This window comes from Spea bombifrons, chromosome 10, assembly GCF_027358695.1.
Source record: "Spea bombifrons isolate aSpeBom1 chromosome 10, aSpeBom1.2.pri, whole genome shotgun sequence".
NCBI classification, from domain to species: domain Eukaryota; kingdom Metazoa; phylum Chordata; class Amphibia; order Anura; family Pelobatidae; genus Spea; species Spea bombifrons.
In genome coordinates this window covers 29,026,107-29,043,464 of record NC_071096.1, presented here as the reverse complement: position 1 = coordinate 29,043,464, position 17,358 = coordinate 29,026,107, and positions in this window count along the sequence as shown.

Below are 17,358 nucleotides of genomic sequence, written 5' to 3'. Positions count from 1 at the left end.
AATCAAATGTCTAACTCGGCATACTTAAGTACGCCAGCTGGCATCTTAAACCGACTTGTAAAATGCACTGCTTTGTAAATGTGGGTTTGTGTCTCCGATTACTACAAATGTATATATTTTTTTTAGTCTTCTCTCTTAGGAAAAATACTTTAAAGATATGGCACCAGGACTAAAAAAAAAAAAATCTTATAAAAAGGTGTGATGGTACAGAAATTGAAGCTAAGGAAATCACAGACATTGTGACCCTTGTATGGACACTAACTAGAATTGATGGTTGATTCCACCAACAGTTCAGAGTTTTTGTACCCACCAGTGATCATTTATCATTGCTATATTTATTACAATGGGTATCATCAACACCATCACTACTGTCTTGATTCAATCCGGTGCTCTTTTGACCTAAGCGTCCAGACTTCAAAAATATATACAGTATATCTATTTATAATGTTATGCGTCTTTCCAATTCCTAGCACTATTTATCTTTAATACAACGTATACCTTTGTATGTTATTTTTAAATGTCCGGATCAGTGTATTTGCAGAATGATTATATCATAAATGTGTAAATATACCGAACCCATGCTGATGTTGCAATGGGCCAATGTCTGTTCGTGGCAATAATCGTGTGCGCTTACATCATTTACATTATTTGGAATGTTGTTGATTTTTTTTTTGTTTATGTTCTTTTGTCGTAATTATTTTGCTTTCAACACAACATGTTCATGGAAAATTACACATTCTTGGCTGACTTATTTGCAAGAAATATACTGAAACACAATAGCATGGTGCGGGTTACTATACAGTAAGGAGAAGCTACAGTGCATGTTAGGGGTATCTTATGTTTGCAAGACACATCACAATGGCCAAGGAGGTGGAGGGGCAACTTCCCTCGGGGCTGCTCTGATTTAAGACTATAGGCAGGAATTATGCCATGACTAGATCCTTTATGTGGCTCGTAGGTGTCTTGCTTACTAATGTTTTTGGGCTACGTTGTTTCAGAGCTGGACTTGCTTCCTAAGCAGAGTTTTGCCAGCTTTCCCCTGAAAGTAATACACAGGGGTGGGTATCAACAGGTTTTGTGTTTGACATTGTAGCAAATTGCCCCATAGGATCTGTGGGGCAATTGTGTGGACACACACTGTGTGTCTCCGTGTGGACACCTAAGTATGCCTGGTGACATAACAGTTGGGAACGACTGATGACACCATTTCTCGGTTTCACATATTTACGGTTTACTGCTCATACATTTGTTGATAAACAAAAAAAAATGTAAACATTTGTGTTAAAGGAAAACACCGTAATCTCAAGGGAAATTCTAGATAAAAAGCCAATAATCTACACAAACATCAATTCGAAGCAGCTTGAAGACGTGAGTGTGATATCTGAGTTTACACCATCTTTTAAATGTTTTTGCAGATTAAGGATAAAAAAAATTTAACACCTTTCCATAAACACATTCAAATTGATAAATGTAAAGAAATAAAAGATACGTTAATCAAGTTACTAATTCGAAGAATATATCCACATCAAATCTTTTTACTGTCAAAACATTCAGAGATTTGGCATAATTGAGGATATTTTATATACTAGGTCCTGAAACTAGAAAAAAGAAAAGAAATAATTTCACAAAAAAGGTGAAGACTATTAAGCAATATTTCTCAATATAACTTTGTTCACCTAATAAAAACAGGGTCAGACTGGCGATGACAGGGCGGCCCAGGCACTTTAAGGCCAGCAGCCGCTCGGTGATATAATGGTGGCCGGCGGCTGGGTTAGATGTTGGCCCATAGGCTGTGATCTAAAATAACAGAGTATTATAGTTACATTCAGAGGTTTAATAAACCCTTTACTGCTAATTCTTCTTTTGTGTAGAACCGCAATGACCAACTGGTGGCTAATGTTACCATTTAATTGCTTGCCGAGGATAATCGAAGCTATGATCAAAAGTTGAAGCCACATGTATGCCCGCTATAGACCAGGACGATGCTTTAAAGAAATGCATGATGTGCCTTGTGCATGGAGTAACGTGGCCATAATAATATTTAGAACTCCGTGAAATACTCATATAGGTATAGAATTGAATAGTACATTTGGTAAATATGATATGAATATTTAGTGGCAAACTGATTTGTATTAGATTGCAAGCTTTTGAGACTAGATGGGTCTCTTCTTCATGAATTGCTTGGAAGCTCTTTTATGATCTCGTACCTGATTATTCTTTATTTTTACAATTTTCCAATAAACATTTTCCAAGCATATGTTTACCAAAGTCTTTGCATTTATCGACAGCATGTATATAAGTGTTATGCAAAAAGCAGTTTTTGTTATAGATCTCGATCTGTCGTGTCAGTCAGATCTCATTTCCGCTAGGCATTAACCAGCGTTATTAAACAGAATCCGATCCCAAAAAAAGATGAGCCAATCAAGAAGGCAGACCAGATGCATTCTGGGAAATAATCTATCCAAAAGTGCGTAAATTATTTTTTTTAAAAAATTGTCCGAACCATTTTATGGTAAATTAACATAAAATCTAACTACTGACTGGTTCACTTGCAGTTTTTATCATTTTATATATTATTCATTTGATTTTTGGCATTCTATCAATTGAGATTAACCAGTTGTATTCCACACAGATTCATTCTAATAAATTCTATGCAGTGAGTTTGGGGATTTTTGGTTCTGTATTATTTAACTCTATTTCATATGAAAATTAATTGTTTCTGTATTAAAAATCCTTAATCTTTCTCAACCAGTATACTTATATATATATATTTGTGAAACATGATTACTCTGGAATAAATCTATCTATTTTTAATGTGTGTTTTTTAGACTTTTATGTCTACACCTTATCATATTTATTTTAACTAATAATAATAATTGTTTTTTTTAAATTTCCGGGGTAGGAGAACATCTGTTGGTGAATATTGGGTTAATTATAACTCTGATGTACATAATAACCAAGCCTTACTTTTCAGGAGGTGTATTTGGCAGATGAAAGGTTAATATTTCAATATATACATGCGTTGCCATGTGGCCTTGTGTTTTGGTAACAAAAACATGAAGATCGTTAGCACCAGGTGTTTTCAATGTTTTTGGCTGGTGTGTTACTGTTTCCATGGCGAGAAAGTCTCTACTTTACTTTTCATGACCCTGAATTGACAGGACCTTATACCACATTCACGTCTCCACATTATCATTCCTTGACAAGAGAGAGACGTATGACAATTACCTCCAGACGGAATGAACCCCTAAGGGACGAGATGTACGGTCTACGAAAAGCCAGCGCGCCATGGAGCATGAGAATGGATTGGAACATGAATTGTAAAGCTAATCCTATGTTGTGATCAGTTGGATTTATTGAGTGGTGGAAGATGTACCTGAGACATCATATAAAATGGGGTTATTCTTATGGGTGGGTGCCTAAGTGTAGTAGCTGCCAATGTGACAAAAATCCACAGTAGAACCCTCCTGAACCAGTTCTGATACTTATTAAGTCTAAGCAAGATGGCCAAGCTTCATTCATGCCCATTCACCACCATTTTTGACCACATCAATGCGATACGGAGCTCATCCTACGCATTCTTCTAAGCCAGTCTATTCTGTTTTCCAACGCAGTCGACTCACACAAAACACGTACAAAAATCACATTGTACCTCTCCCTGTCTATGTGATGTAGTGTCGCACATGCCTGAGCTCGTAGACTTCCTGACTCTACACAGCTGTCTCTCTAATATGACAACATAGCTGAGTAAAAACAAGAAGACCATCACTCCTTAAAAAGAACAAAAACTTTTTGTCTACTTTCAGCAAATTGTAAATGATGAGTGTGTGCCGGGGCCTCGACTCCTTGCGGGTGGAACATGGAAGGCCGGGATTATACAAATATGCATGGGCTCTTTTGAAATGTCCTTCTATCCATCAAATCCCCGAAACAGCAACAGAGGGAAGAATGTAAGATGACTACAAGTTCAAGAGGAGGAAGGGATGGCTATAAGTGCATAGATGGAGGAGGCCTGGCATGTGTTGTAACATGAGAGAAGAGCAGGGGAGGGCTGAGAAGTAGGACATAGGCAGGAGTAAAGAATAGAAGGATAGGGGTACAAGGTTGGCACTGTCTTAAATTAAGTTTCACGTCAAGATATATAACTTTTATATATATATAAATATATAGCAGTTTGAGCCTAATTCTACTTATCATGTTCCTTACAGTAAAGCAGAGGTAGTCATCAGATAACGGCTCTCCCAAGACCCTCAACCAGCATTCATCTGCCCAAAAGCTGAAGTTAAAAAAAAACAGCTGGAGGGCTACCTGCAGGCTACCCCCAAGGAATGTCTGGCACATAAACACTTCTTCTTATAGATATCCCCGAAACACACAAACATCTTCTCCATGAACTCAGTTTTAATCCCACATGCGGTGAGCGTACAACAAATGTCCGAGCAAGCGATTCCAGTTTTAATGAGTAAGATTATCACAATGACAAAACATTGACAGCCCACACATTCCAGGTTGCTCAGTTATAGTTGACCTACAGCTGCCCCGCGCGTTTAAAACTATGGAATTAATCGAATGTTCACGTTGTGGGCAAATGGAAACGCGGGTTCTTCAGAAATCGGTCCTATACACTTTTAAACTAGAACCTTCAGCAAAGAGATAAAGTTAGGGCGTGGGGGATATATTAATTAATTATTATTTATTCCAGAGAGATGCAGTACATGGAAAAACACCGGTCACAAGTAACAGACCTTAGTCCGTCTCATAACCCTCAAATGAACCGTCTCATTCACTTTAAGTTTGTCCATATTGAGACACATGCCCCAATGGGAACCAAACGATCATGGAAGTCTCAAAATTCCGCGTTCACAGCCAAATCCAGGAGTGCACCCAAAATACCCTGATCAGCAGCCTAAACTCTGGCTTAGTGAATAAACCCCCATAAAAGTTGATATCCACACGCCTTACATGATTTAACTATGCAAAGGAACAAAGTTTGAGTCAAAACTTTACAAGGGACACTGTATAAAGAACAGCACGTTGAATACGTTATATGTTTTATACTTTATACGGTTAACATAATATACTGATCCATCTAAGTTACTCTCTTCAAAGAGTCACAGCTTGGACTGCTATCAACTTATGTCTAGAGAAGGACTTTTTATTCAGTGATTGACTGCGAAGGATTCTTGTTCTCTAACACCCTGGCGGATTACACATTTTGGAAACAATTTTCAGCTAGGGTACTTTTGCTTCGTGTTGAACACGCTTCCCGACTGAGGCAAAGTCTATTAATACACGTCATATTTGTGGCACAGAAACTGTGTCCATAATGCCAGATGTCGCTTTAAAGCATCAGTACCCAGCACTCATATTTTATCCTCAACTGGTTCTGCCCCAGGATATTTTAGGCGAAGAACCGTACCCTACATATGGGATGAATGTATACAGCTGTACTTAGAGGCAGGTTTATGCCTTTGGGGACTGTGCTGGGTCTTGAGTTGGAGTACAGTGACATTGTCTACCGGTGGGGTGGGTTACTTGAGCGTGGTCATATCTGATGGTGGGTAAGTGGTCTGCTGGTTAGTTAGTATAGTATGTAAGTATGTAAGCGTAGTTGCTGGCTGTGTGTGGCCTTACTCTCATGTGCGCCATGAAAAGGGATGTTCAAAAATATGGAAACTTAGCTGATATGATTAAGCTTGATTCATAAGCTCCAAGGCAACAGACACTCAGATTCTGACTCCTAATGATCACAGAACAATGAGCTTTCTGTTATTGGCAAATATTACAATGTGAGTGCAGAGGAAAAATCCTTCATCGCTGGCCTTAGGCTTTGACCACACCATGTCGTCCTATGGGTATTCTGCGTACTGGGTGTATCAAAATATGTTTGAGACCTTAAACCTTTTGCCGTTTTTGAGAAGCCACAGAGAACATGTAAACGATTCATCTCTGTAGTTTTTGAAAGCTGTTTAGTGCAGATGGTTTTAATCAATAATGTTTCCGTTATAGCTAACCATCGTAAACATGATGTCCTACGAGAAAATAGCCAGTGGAATGAAAGAAAATCTGACGGCAGATAAGAACCATTCAGCCCATCTAGTTTGCCTATTGTACAGACTCAAACCTTAAGCAGTCCTTGATCTCATCTTAGATTCAGGATAGCCATACGCCTACCCCGTGAACGTTTAAATCCCCTCACTCTATGGACCTCTATCACTTCTGCCGGGAGTTTGTTGAACTTATCTACCACCCTATCAGTAAAGTAAAAGGGGGCATCAAAGCATTGCTGTTCTGCGATTACTTTGTTCTCTGTGTAAATATCTGAATGAAGATTGTGATTGGCATAAAGCCATACTGGAAATTATTCTGGGTCGTCCGCCTCCGAGATCAAAGTCCTTGCAGACGTATCTAGTCTCAGATATCTGCAAACACGCCCATGTTTTGATCACGCTTTGTTAATTTTGCCAACTCTCATGAATAAACTATATAGATAGCTGCGACTTCCAATAATCTCATCATTCCTATGGAGCATCCACCAGAGCAGTCTTAAAATACACCGAGTATATGGACATCAACTGCAATGCTTCGCATATATATATATATACATTGTATGCAGGCAGTTCCTATGCACGTGCATTAGGCAGGTCATTCATAGTTTATCTTTCATGGTCACTTCCCTTCTCTTCCCTTCCCCTCGATATACTTTCATGAAATCAAATATTTCCCTTTGAATGAAAAGCCCTTTTGTAAAGCATTCTGGGTAATCAGATCAGAATACGTTAGATTCTTTTAGCTTAGCACATTCATATATAAATCTGCCTGGAATACTTAGCTTTAAATCAACATGTGTCTCCGGTCCTTGACCCGCTGACACTCGCGGGAACATACTTACAATATGTATGCAGTGTGGGGAAGTCACAGAAGTTGCATGCATTGTTAAACGACAGGTGTGGTAGGTTCAACATAGCCTTCTTTGTTTTACTTAGTCGACGGTCTTGCCTATCTTTTGCTTGGGGTGGAGGATAATGTTACCTAAGCTCCATAACTGTCTTTAGTTCTGGCATTATGATTTTTATTTTCACAGTATTCATCAGTTCTTCACTGTGACAGAGTTTGGTTGGCCCTGGTTTGAGGTAGAAGCCTCCTCACCCATGCAATGGTATGATGCACCATTCTGTGTGTTCCTTGGTCTACTTAATAAGCAAGCAGAGTTCCATCAATATAAGATTCGAGTTCTACTCTCAGAACAATATGGATTCCATTAGATGTTCAATACAAAGTATTTTTCATAGACTACTACTTTTTGTGTGGAACATACCCCACAGAGGGCAGGAAATTGTTCCTTGCAAAAGCTTACTTACTAAGCTGATCTTGAGTGCCTTCTCCATACCACTCAGCCCTCTACACTTAATAGATCAAGAAGGATGACCCAGTGACGTCAGCCATCATTTAGTAAGGCTAACTTTTCCCCTTAATGGCATTTTCATTCTGACAGCCTGATAATCTGTGTGAGTAGGATCCTGGTGGCATCAGGAATGTCGTTTTGTAACATAAATAAGATACTTTGTTTATTCTGTTTAAGGCTCCAGGAAGTGAGTGTTTGTCGCAAGAATGGCAGTAGCTAATGAGCGACAGACTCTTAATTCCAAAGGTGACGTAGCAAGAATCCTAGCAATAATAACTCATTGCCTGCTAGAACAATATCTAGACAAAGAACGTATGCAGAACGTTGCCAGAAATGTTAGATATTAATGCAGATCGCACCAACTAGCACAGTACACTACAACAGCGACTCGTCTTTCTCGCCTCCTTTCTGTCCCGGGGCAGCCTTTTAATGATGATGTCATAGGGATTATATTAACCACATTGTTGCTCTATGTAATACACTGCGTTTAAGCCATTATTTTACCTGTTTAGTTCTATGGAAGACTGGCGGACATGGCCTGTCTATGACAAATATGGATGTAAATAATTTAACACGTAACAGATGTGCATAAAGAACCGTCGGTAAAGGAGAGATTCTCAGGCTGGCTTATGACAATAGACCCGATACAGATAGCCATTACAGCTTTACCTAATAAGGGGGTCAAGATATGACATCATATGCCAACTCGTCAAGCCTCTGCTAGCATGGATCAGTGAGAGATCAGTAAAATATCAATGCCATTAATAGTACAGACCCCCTCTGTTAAATGCCACCTATAGAAACCAAGATGGTGGGGTTGAAGGACTGTTGGGACCCCTGGATGGTCCAGTTGCAAATGCACCCTCAACACCAGCAGCCTCTATAGAAAGGGTAAAGGCAACGGCCCAGGAGTCCACATAGAGGAAAGAAATATAAAACCATTGCAACCACCACTGTGCCTAAAAAACGTCATTCAGAAGCAGTAAACTCATTTTATTTTACACAGATACGTCTTCTGCTGGGGACGACACAACGTCACATGCACACGTAGCAATGAGAGATGTGCCAAGCCAGTGGCAAAGTGTTCCTGGAATCTTTTTTCCCCCCCGACAGGTATGTGCTGCCCCCCCCCCCGGGAATGAAAGGAGTTATGTTTCCCTTACATAGTCTGAATCCCACTGCTGCCATGATATCTGCGGATGCATATTCTGTGTGCCGTGTGTCCATTATGGATGAGTAAGTGTTAATAATAGCAAGCAGCTTTTCGGTCTGGTGACAGTCACCTTCCCTGCGGGCCCAAGCAGGAAGTAGTGTGCTGTGTTTGTGTGCGTGTGTTGCTCGGTAGCCAGTGTTTATACGGGGACACACACGTTGTCACGCTTAACAACCAGCTCACCCTAAATCCATGTGTGGATGTCATTCTGCGAGCTCCCTCAAAAGGACATAAAAACGAGCCAGGGTGGCTTATGCACTGGATACGTTATAACTCTTTCCATAGGGCAGGGGACAAAGGCTGCTACCGAATTACCCCTTGAAACTGAGATTTGTAGGATTGTAGTGGAACTCGCCCTATTATTGTTTCCATTTTTTTTTCATTGGGACATGTGGTGACAGTAGCAGACCTGCTTGGGAAAGTTCTTTCCTGCCTGCAAAACTCACCCCTATAAAGAGTATAACAACAACATATAACGACAAATAACTAAAGCATTAAGAATGCCATCTCTTTAATCAATGTGTATCCAAACCATACTGATAGGCTGAAAGCCTTTATTGCCATCGCAGCAGAGGAAAAACTACACGTTTTGCGTCCATTTGAAGCTGCAGAGGGAAGAATATAATCAGACATCTTATTACTTTAATTTGACCTTCTAGGTTAATAATTAGATCAAACCAGAAGTTCTGAATTCCTAATTCCAATATGGGGCGTCTGGTTAATTCATTATACGTGGGAGCTGAGCGTCCTTAAACCAGACCACCCGAGTAAAGGTAGTGAGGATGCTTACCCCATACTACAGCCTGGCCACAAATAAACAATTATTAAAGACAGAGATGTTTCTAATATTAATCACTAAGCATTAGTTTTGTATAGGATTCTAACTAATAAATAATTGGGGTGCATTATATACACAAATATTACCTATGGCTGTATTCCAGCATGTTAGTACAAGGCGTAGAGGCTAATTATTCTTTATAATCCATACACTCAATATTCTGATGAGTCAGATGTGTCATTCGAACCCTGAACCATATTCCGTTATAGATTTTAAACAGAGTCAAGCACACAGCCCTGACTGCTTTAAGAACGGGGAAGAGAACCCCCTGTCTCCTGACATCAAAATACGCAGCTTGGTTACACAAAGGTTTCCCCCACAAATTTGTACGACAGCAGTGGATCTTGCGGTCTCCGTAATAAAAATGGAATATGATGCGTAAACGAGGAGGTCAGAACAAGGCCAGGGTGCAGGAAGCAGCTGTCACTCTCGCACTGAGGTTTTAGGATATATTGTTCTATTTTCTAATCTCATCTGCACCTCCTAAACCAGGAATGCAGAAACGTAACCCATCCACTGCCATAAAGAACGAGAAGGATATAATCAATAACCCATGCGGTTTGTTTGGTTTTTATGTAACTGGGGTTCTTGGACAGGTCTCTTCAATAAAGCATGGATGAAAATGTCAAAAGTGTCTTAGTTGAGCTATTATTGCTTAGTGTATTATTTTACGCTCAGTCTTGGTTACCCCAAACAAACCAATTTTGATGCAAATACATCAAGCGGCAGCTCACGGTTGGGTTGCAATAAGACATGTAGTATCACAGAAAGAATCTTTCCTTCTGTATCTGTAATACTCACCGCTCTGTAACCTCAACACCTGTTGTATCAACGGAGGCTGTACACGTTGTTCAAAAGAATTAATAGTTTTCTACTCACCTATGACATATGAGGAGCATCATGAGACACTTGGTGTGTCAGCGCCTACAATTGTTTATTGTAATGGTCCTGCTTCTGGAACCAGTGCAAAAACATATAGCAAAGTTAGTGCCACATTAACCGAGAAGTCTTGTAGCCTGGCTATCAAATGTAGAAGCCAGAAGTCAGAGAGGGGGATATATCTGCAGAGAGCAATTATGAGTAACATGTAGGAGTAAGACGTATTGCTCCAGTCCTGTAGCCCAATATTTCAAATGGTTCAGGAGTGAATCATTTTGCTAGATCTGATACCGGTTGATATGTGTTAGGGAAACAGAGCATTACCATGATGTCACGACCTATGGATACCTAAGTTGACTTCATTTCAAGCAACAAAGAAGCATAACACGTCATCCTGAATGCTACTGAAACGCTGAACTACTTCCAGAATACCAAATAGCCTGAAATCCGAAAAAATGGACACCATGAGAAAAATCAAATGGGGTTTGGGAACTCCTTCCAAATTTCTATCATATTATATTAAAGATATGGACTAAAGGATATAACTAAGGACACTTCATTGACTTTAGCAGACGTGTCAGTTCTATCTTAGGTTACTTTACCCTGGGCAAGTTAGTTCAGTAGCACTTTTGGCCTGAGATTGTCATGCTACCGGGTCAACCAATAACTCAAGGAGAACATCTCAGGTTTATTTATACGCAGAGAAACGATTGAAGAATTTGCACTGTTGATTCTTCGCATAGGCGCTGAACACTAGAGGAAACAGATCCTGACTTCACCGTCCGTTTCTTCACTCACTGGATGCCTAAAAATCTTGGCACACTGTCCAAACATCATTACAGCAGAGGGAGCATATTTGGGCGACCCATGAAAGATTAAGATCTAAATCCGTAATCCACCATTTAAAAATGATCACAAAGGTTGCCAAGCAAGAATAAAATTGTAAACTGATTTATAACGTGAGCATTTCTATTAACTTACAAGTATAGTTAACCCTAGCATTATCTGTCTAGTCATGGTGAGATGTCTGGGTGATGGGTGTTCTAGCAAAGTAAGATAGGTGGTTTGCATGTAAACAGTGGACCCCGGGAGCAATTGGTTATTCTATATGTTTGGGCAAATTCACAAACATCCCATATTTGCCAACAGTCCTGATATGGCTTAAGTTTTAGGATTATAGGCTACTGTGCATCAGCAATACCCTTAGCTGCCATACAAAAGCCAAACCATGACACGGCACCTCCGCACAATGGGGTAGGAGACACACATGACATGACAATGTTGGGTGTCCATATGAGGGAATCCATAAGCTGCTACCCAATGGCGAGCTCCAGCCAGGCGCTGCTACCCAATGGCGAGCTCCAGCCAGGCGCTGCTACCCAATGGCGAGCTCCAGCCAGGCGCTGCTACCCAATGGCGAGCTCCAGCCAGGCGCTGCTACCCAATGGCGAGCTCCAGCCAGGCGCTGCTACTCAATGGCGAGCTCCAGCCAGGCGCTGCTACTCAATGGCGAGCTCCAGCCAGGCGCTGCTACCCAATGGCGAGCTCCAGCCAGGCGCTGCTACCCAATGGCGAGCTCCAGCCAGGCGCTGCTACCCAATGGCGAGCTCCAGCCAGGCGCTGCTACCCAATGGCGAGCTCCAGCCAGGCGCTGCTACTCAATGGCGAGCTCCAGCCAGGCGCTGCTACTCAATGGCGAGCTCCAGCCAGGCGCTGCTACCCAATGGCGAGCTCCAGCCAGGCGCTGCTACCCAATGGCGAGCTCCAGCCAGGCGCTGCTACTCAATGGCGAGCTCCAGCCAGGCGCTGCTACCCAATGGCGAGCTCCAGCCAGGCGCTGCTACACAGCTGCACAAAGGGAGCAGCCAATATTTGACAATTGAATGACTGAGAATAAGACCTGAGAAACCAGGTAGTTTTAAAAACCTTATTCTATGTTACTGAAATTAAACATGGAAATTGTGCGATCTCCATAAGTTTATCTCTCTGACCTCCTGACTCCTTGGAGGTTGCTCCCAGACACCCTTTAATAGCTGGCATACATCAGGTCTCACTTCAAGACATCACTGCTTAGACAAGAATCCTAAGCAGATCATCTCTATGCCAAAATGGCGGGAAAAATACCCACTGATATTTCTGCAGTGGCTTTTTTATTTACACCTTGGCATATATTCTACACAACTTGCTCTACATTTTAAATGCCTTTACGTAAAACACACATGTATTTATACGGACATAGAATATGTAACAACAGTATGTAGGCTGATTTAGTATATAATAAACATAAAAACATAAAAGCTGCTCTTGTGCAAAGTATGTTTCAAAGATGTATAGACTTTAAAGGTACATTAAAGTGCTTGAGCACCATCTTCTGGATAAGGAGAAAAATGTGGTTGAACAACATACATGCAACAACACATATTAACTCCTCCGAGACGAGGTTAAAAAAAAACATGTTAGCCAACATGAAAAAGAATATGAATGGAGCCCTGTCCCTCTGACACAGCACACGCTCCTATAGAACGTGGCAAACATATATATCCATATAGCTAGAGACACAGGTAATATGGTTACATATAACTTAATACAGGTAAGTCCACATTTTACACTGATTCAGGTTACATCAAGTCTCCAGTCTAAACCAGACTTCAAGTTACATCATGACAGACTCATTAGCATCATAAATCCATGCTATCGAGAAGGCAATAACTACTGGAAACAATCTTGCCACAATTTCCTTTCGATTCAAAAAATCCCATGAAACCGAGCTATTCTTGGAAAATAAATCTCAACTATATTAAAGGATTTTGTTTTAATACAGAGGACCCACTCTGTCTCTCAAAAAGAACAGAACAAGTGAAATACCCAAAACATGCATTTTTTTGTGTCTTACCTGGTAATCCAAAATGCTAGAATTGTGATGTCCTGGTTATTGTTCAGCAGCAGATACCAGTTCCTTGGTTTCAGTCCTGAGATCTTCAATCCCAGTAATGCAGATTTTTTTTTTCTTTCTGTACAGGTGGCTCTTTAATTAGTACGCATCTGAAATATAAATGCTGATTAATTCACTAGAGTCATACAGAGGTCATCTTCTAAAGCAAATTGTAGCAGGTGAAGAGATTCTGGGCCATGGACCCACCTGTAGTAAAGTCCAATGTATGCTGGGTTCTTCAACTAGGTTACAGAAAAGAAAAGATGTTCATGGAAAGTACCAGGTTGTCCACATGGCCTTTCTGTGGCCCTACAAAAAAACGGCTATTAATGTATGTGACAAGTTTCACCATTTGCTCCGAACCTATCATATCCCCAGGCACCAGAGCAGGGGTACTGCATGAACACAGGTGTGTCTATCATAGATTGATGACATGCACAGACAATAGTTCTCATTACATTTTGTTTGCGCAAGTATTCATAGTGAGGGTGCTTACCTCAATTCTACACGACTTAGGGCTCGTCATCTCAGGTTCCAAGTCTTCCTCAGGAGGATTACTATAGGTGTCCCAAGGCACTAAAAGAGTAAATAGAAATAATACTTATAATAAAAGATTTTCTGGGTGGGATAGAGGTAGAATGGGGAGATATGAGAAATATGAAAAATTGCTATTAGTGATACCAAGTACACAATCATTGCAGCTTGACAGAACTTACATTAAGTTTTCTTGTGGTCGCCGACCAATTTAGAAACATGACAATTTCAGCAACTCCAGCTTGGCCAGCTGAGCGCTTTGGAGTGGCAGTAGCTGCTAACATGGGACCATCTGATCAGAATATGAATCTAGAGACAGCTACATTGATGACAATAAACCAGCCTTGGACCTCAGAATGGGACAGGGGGTGCTGACCAATCCACTCCTGTCATGTCCACAAGTTCCATCATGGGAATGGGTTTTTAATGGGTGGTTTCAATGAAGAGACTATGTGCTATGTTTGTAGAGCTAAACCCAGAGCAAGGTGTCCCCTAACCGACACTTTGCTTTCATGTTATTTCATTCCTCCCGCTTTGGCCCTTGTTTCATCAAACACAAACCCATGCAGTGTTAGGACTGCTGCTTCCACACCTTTAAATTAACTAAACCAATCTATTCAAATTACCCATAGTTTTCTCTTTTTGTTTGACAAGTATAATTGTTTTGGAGATAATTTGTTTTAATCTTATGGAAGCAGTTATCTTTTCTCCACCCACTTTGCAAAGGCTGTCTGAATTAATCAACAGCGACTTAAATATAAGGCAGAGATAAAACGACGGGTAGGAATAATCGCGCACGCTTAGTTTTTTTTCCCTGTGGCATATGCATAAGTGTCAGATAAGTATCAAAATGAAACAGGTCCAATTCTCAGCCCAGTTGCTAATTTGTCCTTTATTTCAAATGTTATTTCCGGTCTTTTATTGCAACTGGTAGCGTAAAGTAGCGAAGAGAAGGTCATCCATCTTCAGATCAGGTCTCATCCCTTGGCAGTTCATATGGCGCAGGTCCCGTGAGTTGATTTCTGCTATCGATCTTCTAGAGGATGAGCGGCTTGTTCTGCTCTTCATTCAGGTAAAGGGGTCTATTCACTAAAGGAAGAGTTGTGTTTAATCTCTTATACATCATGAAGGCCAACCCCAGTGAGCATGCACTGCAAGATCTTCTATAATGTATAGTTAAATCATTGAGATTTCTTCAACATCCCCATGGCCATTAAATTATAGGAGTTCAGCCATTCTAATTGGGGAAGCCTACTGGTGTTAGCTTCATAACGAATATGTGATCGACAACCTGGAGAGATCCCATTATAACCAGAAGTGTATTGTGGATCGTGATCACCCAAATGGTCCATATGCCCAGTTTTGTGAGTCTACCATCACCACCACCATTTAGACCTGCTGCCAAAGGCCAGAGTACACCACCGGTGACAGTCACGTGCAGCCAAGTAGGATATTTTGTAGATACACCTTATGACGCATTATTTATACACTTACCTGAAATTGGCTACTTGCAGCCCTAGTTGGGACATGTGCCTCCTGAAAGCCACATCGGTATGTTTTGTCTGCAAGTTATCCTGCTATCATGTGCTGAATGAAATGCTCCCCGCTTGAATATTTTTTCACCTATACATTAGCATGAATATGACACAGCACAATGTATAGGTGGAATTTTGTGCCTTACAAAGTGACCGCTTTTAATTTTGTATGCCCTAAAATATGCAATTTGTCTTATTGCAAATTCTATATTATCATTGTATGCACTGTCTTCATGTATGTACATGTAAGTGTGTAAGTGTGAAAGACACTGGTTCTCAAGAAAAAAAACAAACAAAAACACAACTACAGTTGCGATATACAAAACATTGAAACATGCATACAAGGACAGCTTTAAATCTGACAGTTTCCATTTAATATTTAAATACCACACCAAACCTTTAAATTTAATGGTTCAAAGTCACATATATAAAATGTCAAATGTAAATTGCTACCCAGATTCAGATAGGGAACTACAAATGGTATGATTATCAGAGTTCACTTTTAAGAGACCTCGCAATATACATTTACCAAAATAATTAAAACTTTAAAATAGTTCAATATTAAATGATTACTTTAAGTGCCCTAAATGGCAATATAGGCAATTGGCAAGCAAGGCGTTATCTTTATGCTAGAATAAGACATGCCTCTTAGGAGGCTATTAATTTAGGCAAAATGTAAGGAAAGTTTAGGGATCTCTTTAAGACAAACTGTTAAGTTTCTTGTGCTTTTGGCTTCTTTTAATAAACATTAATTTGTTGTAATACATTTCATATGTAAGTGTAACCACGTTTTTAACTGGAGCTGTTTGCATAATTAGCGGGTAAGAAAAATAAAAGTGTATGCGACTTAAGAGTTCAATAAATTTTCAAGCTAAAGAAAATCTTTAGAGAAGAGGTTAGGAGTTTCCAAAACACATTTCCATGTATAACAGCTATTGCTTGTTAATACTCATCATGAACGAATTAAGAATCTCACAGGGTTTGGCAGAAGCGGTGTTAAGCCATGCCCATACCCGGGAACTCTCAGGGTTTTGCCCGGAGACTACGGTAGAAGTGCATGACTTCTCTGGGTAAACTCTGGGTCACAGGAGCATCGCAACGTGCCCCACTCCCTGCCCACTTCTAACAATGGTGTGTGTCCCGCCATGTCAGCAGGACCTCCATCCCGCCGGAGCCAGAAAGTTCCCAGGTATGGCCATGCCCATTCACCATCCACGTCCTGACTACTCTCTCCAACCTAAGGATGTCTGGGCTAGCCTTGCCCCATGTGTGGCTACCGCTGCCCCTGTCACAAAACCACATCATCAGAAGAGTGACGGCCCTGGGTAGCCTATCCTGGGAAGCTCCCAGGTATCATTATTATACATTCAACTTTTAAAAGGAAATGCTAGCATTGTTAAACTTTACAACAATGTAAACAGTAGCTAAAATTCTTAAGCGAGTTTCTGAAAATAAATTAAAAAAAAAATACGCATTCATGCTCTATCAAGGTGCTGCCTTAAGAAAAAAAAAACAAGGGGCATAAGTACATTAATATTTTCATAGCCATAAAATATACAGTCTAAACAAAAGTGCTTTTAAATAGAACATTATCATTTATATTATATACAATGGTATCACGTATATAAGTTCCAATTATGAATTAAACATAGATAATAATAAAACACTATCACTGGGGAGCACCATTTAAACAAAGGATTTACTCTATACTCTCCTATAATTCTCCTAATAAAGAAAACAATACTCATTTTTAAAGTGATCTGTTCGGTTTCAAACAGTACCGCTTTCATTATTCTAGAATGTTGGCCCACTTAGATTCTAGCCTGGAACCTAGGATAGAGTTTTGATATTCTGAGCATACAAATAATGTGGCTGGAGCGGAATATAGATTCTGGAGATGGAAAGCCTTGCGCACATGCACCAAAAGGTTTGAAAGGTTAACAAGGTGCAAGCCTTTCTCACAACTCAAAATCACTAGATCCATACAATATTAATACTACAAATAGTATTAATACCACCTGT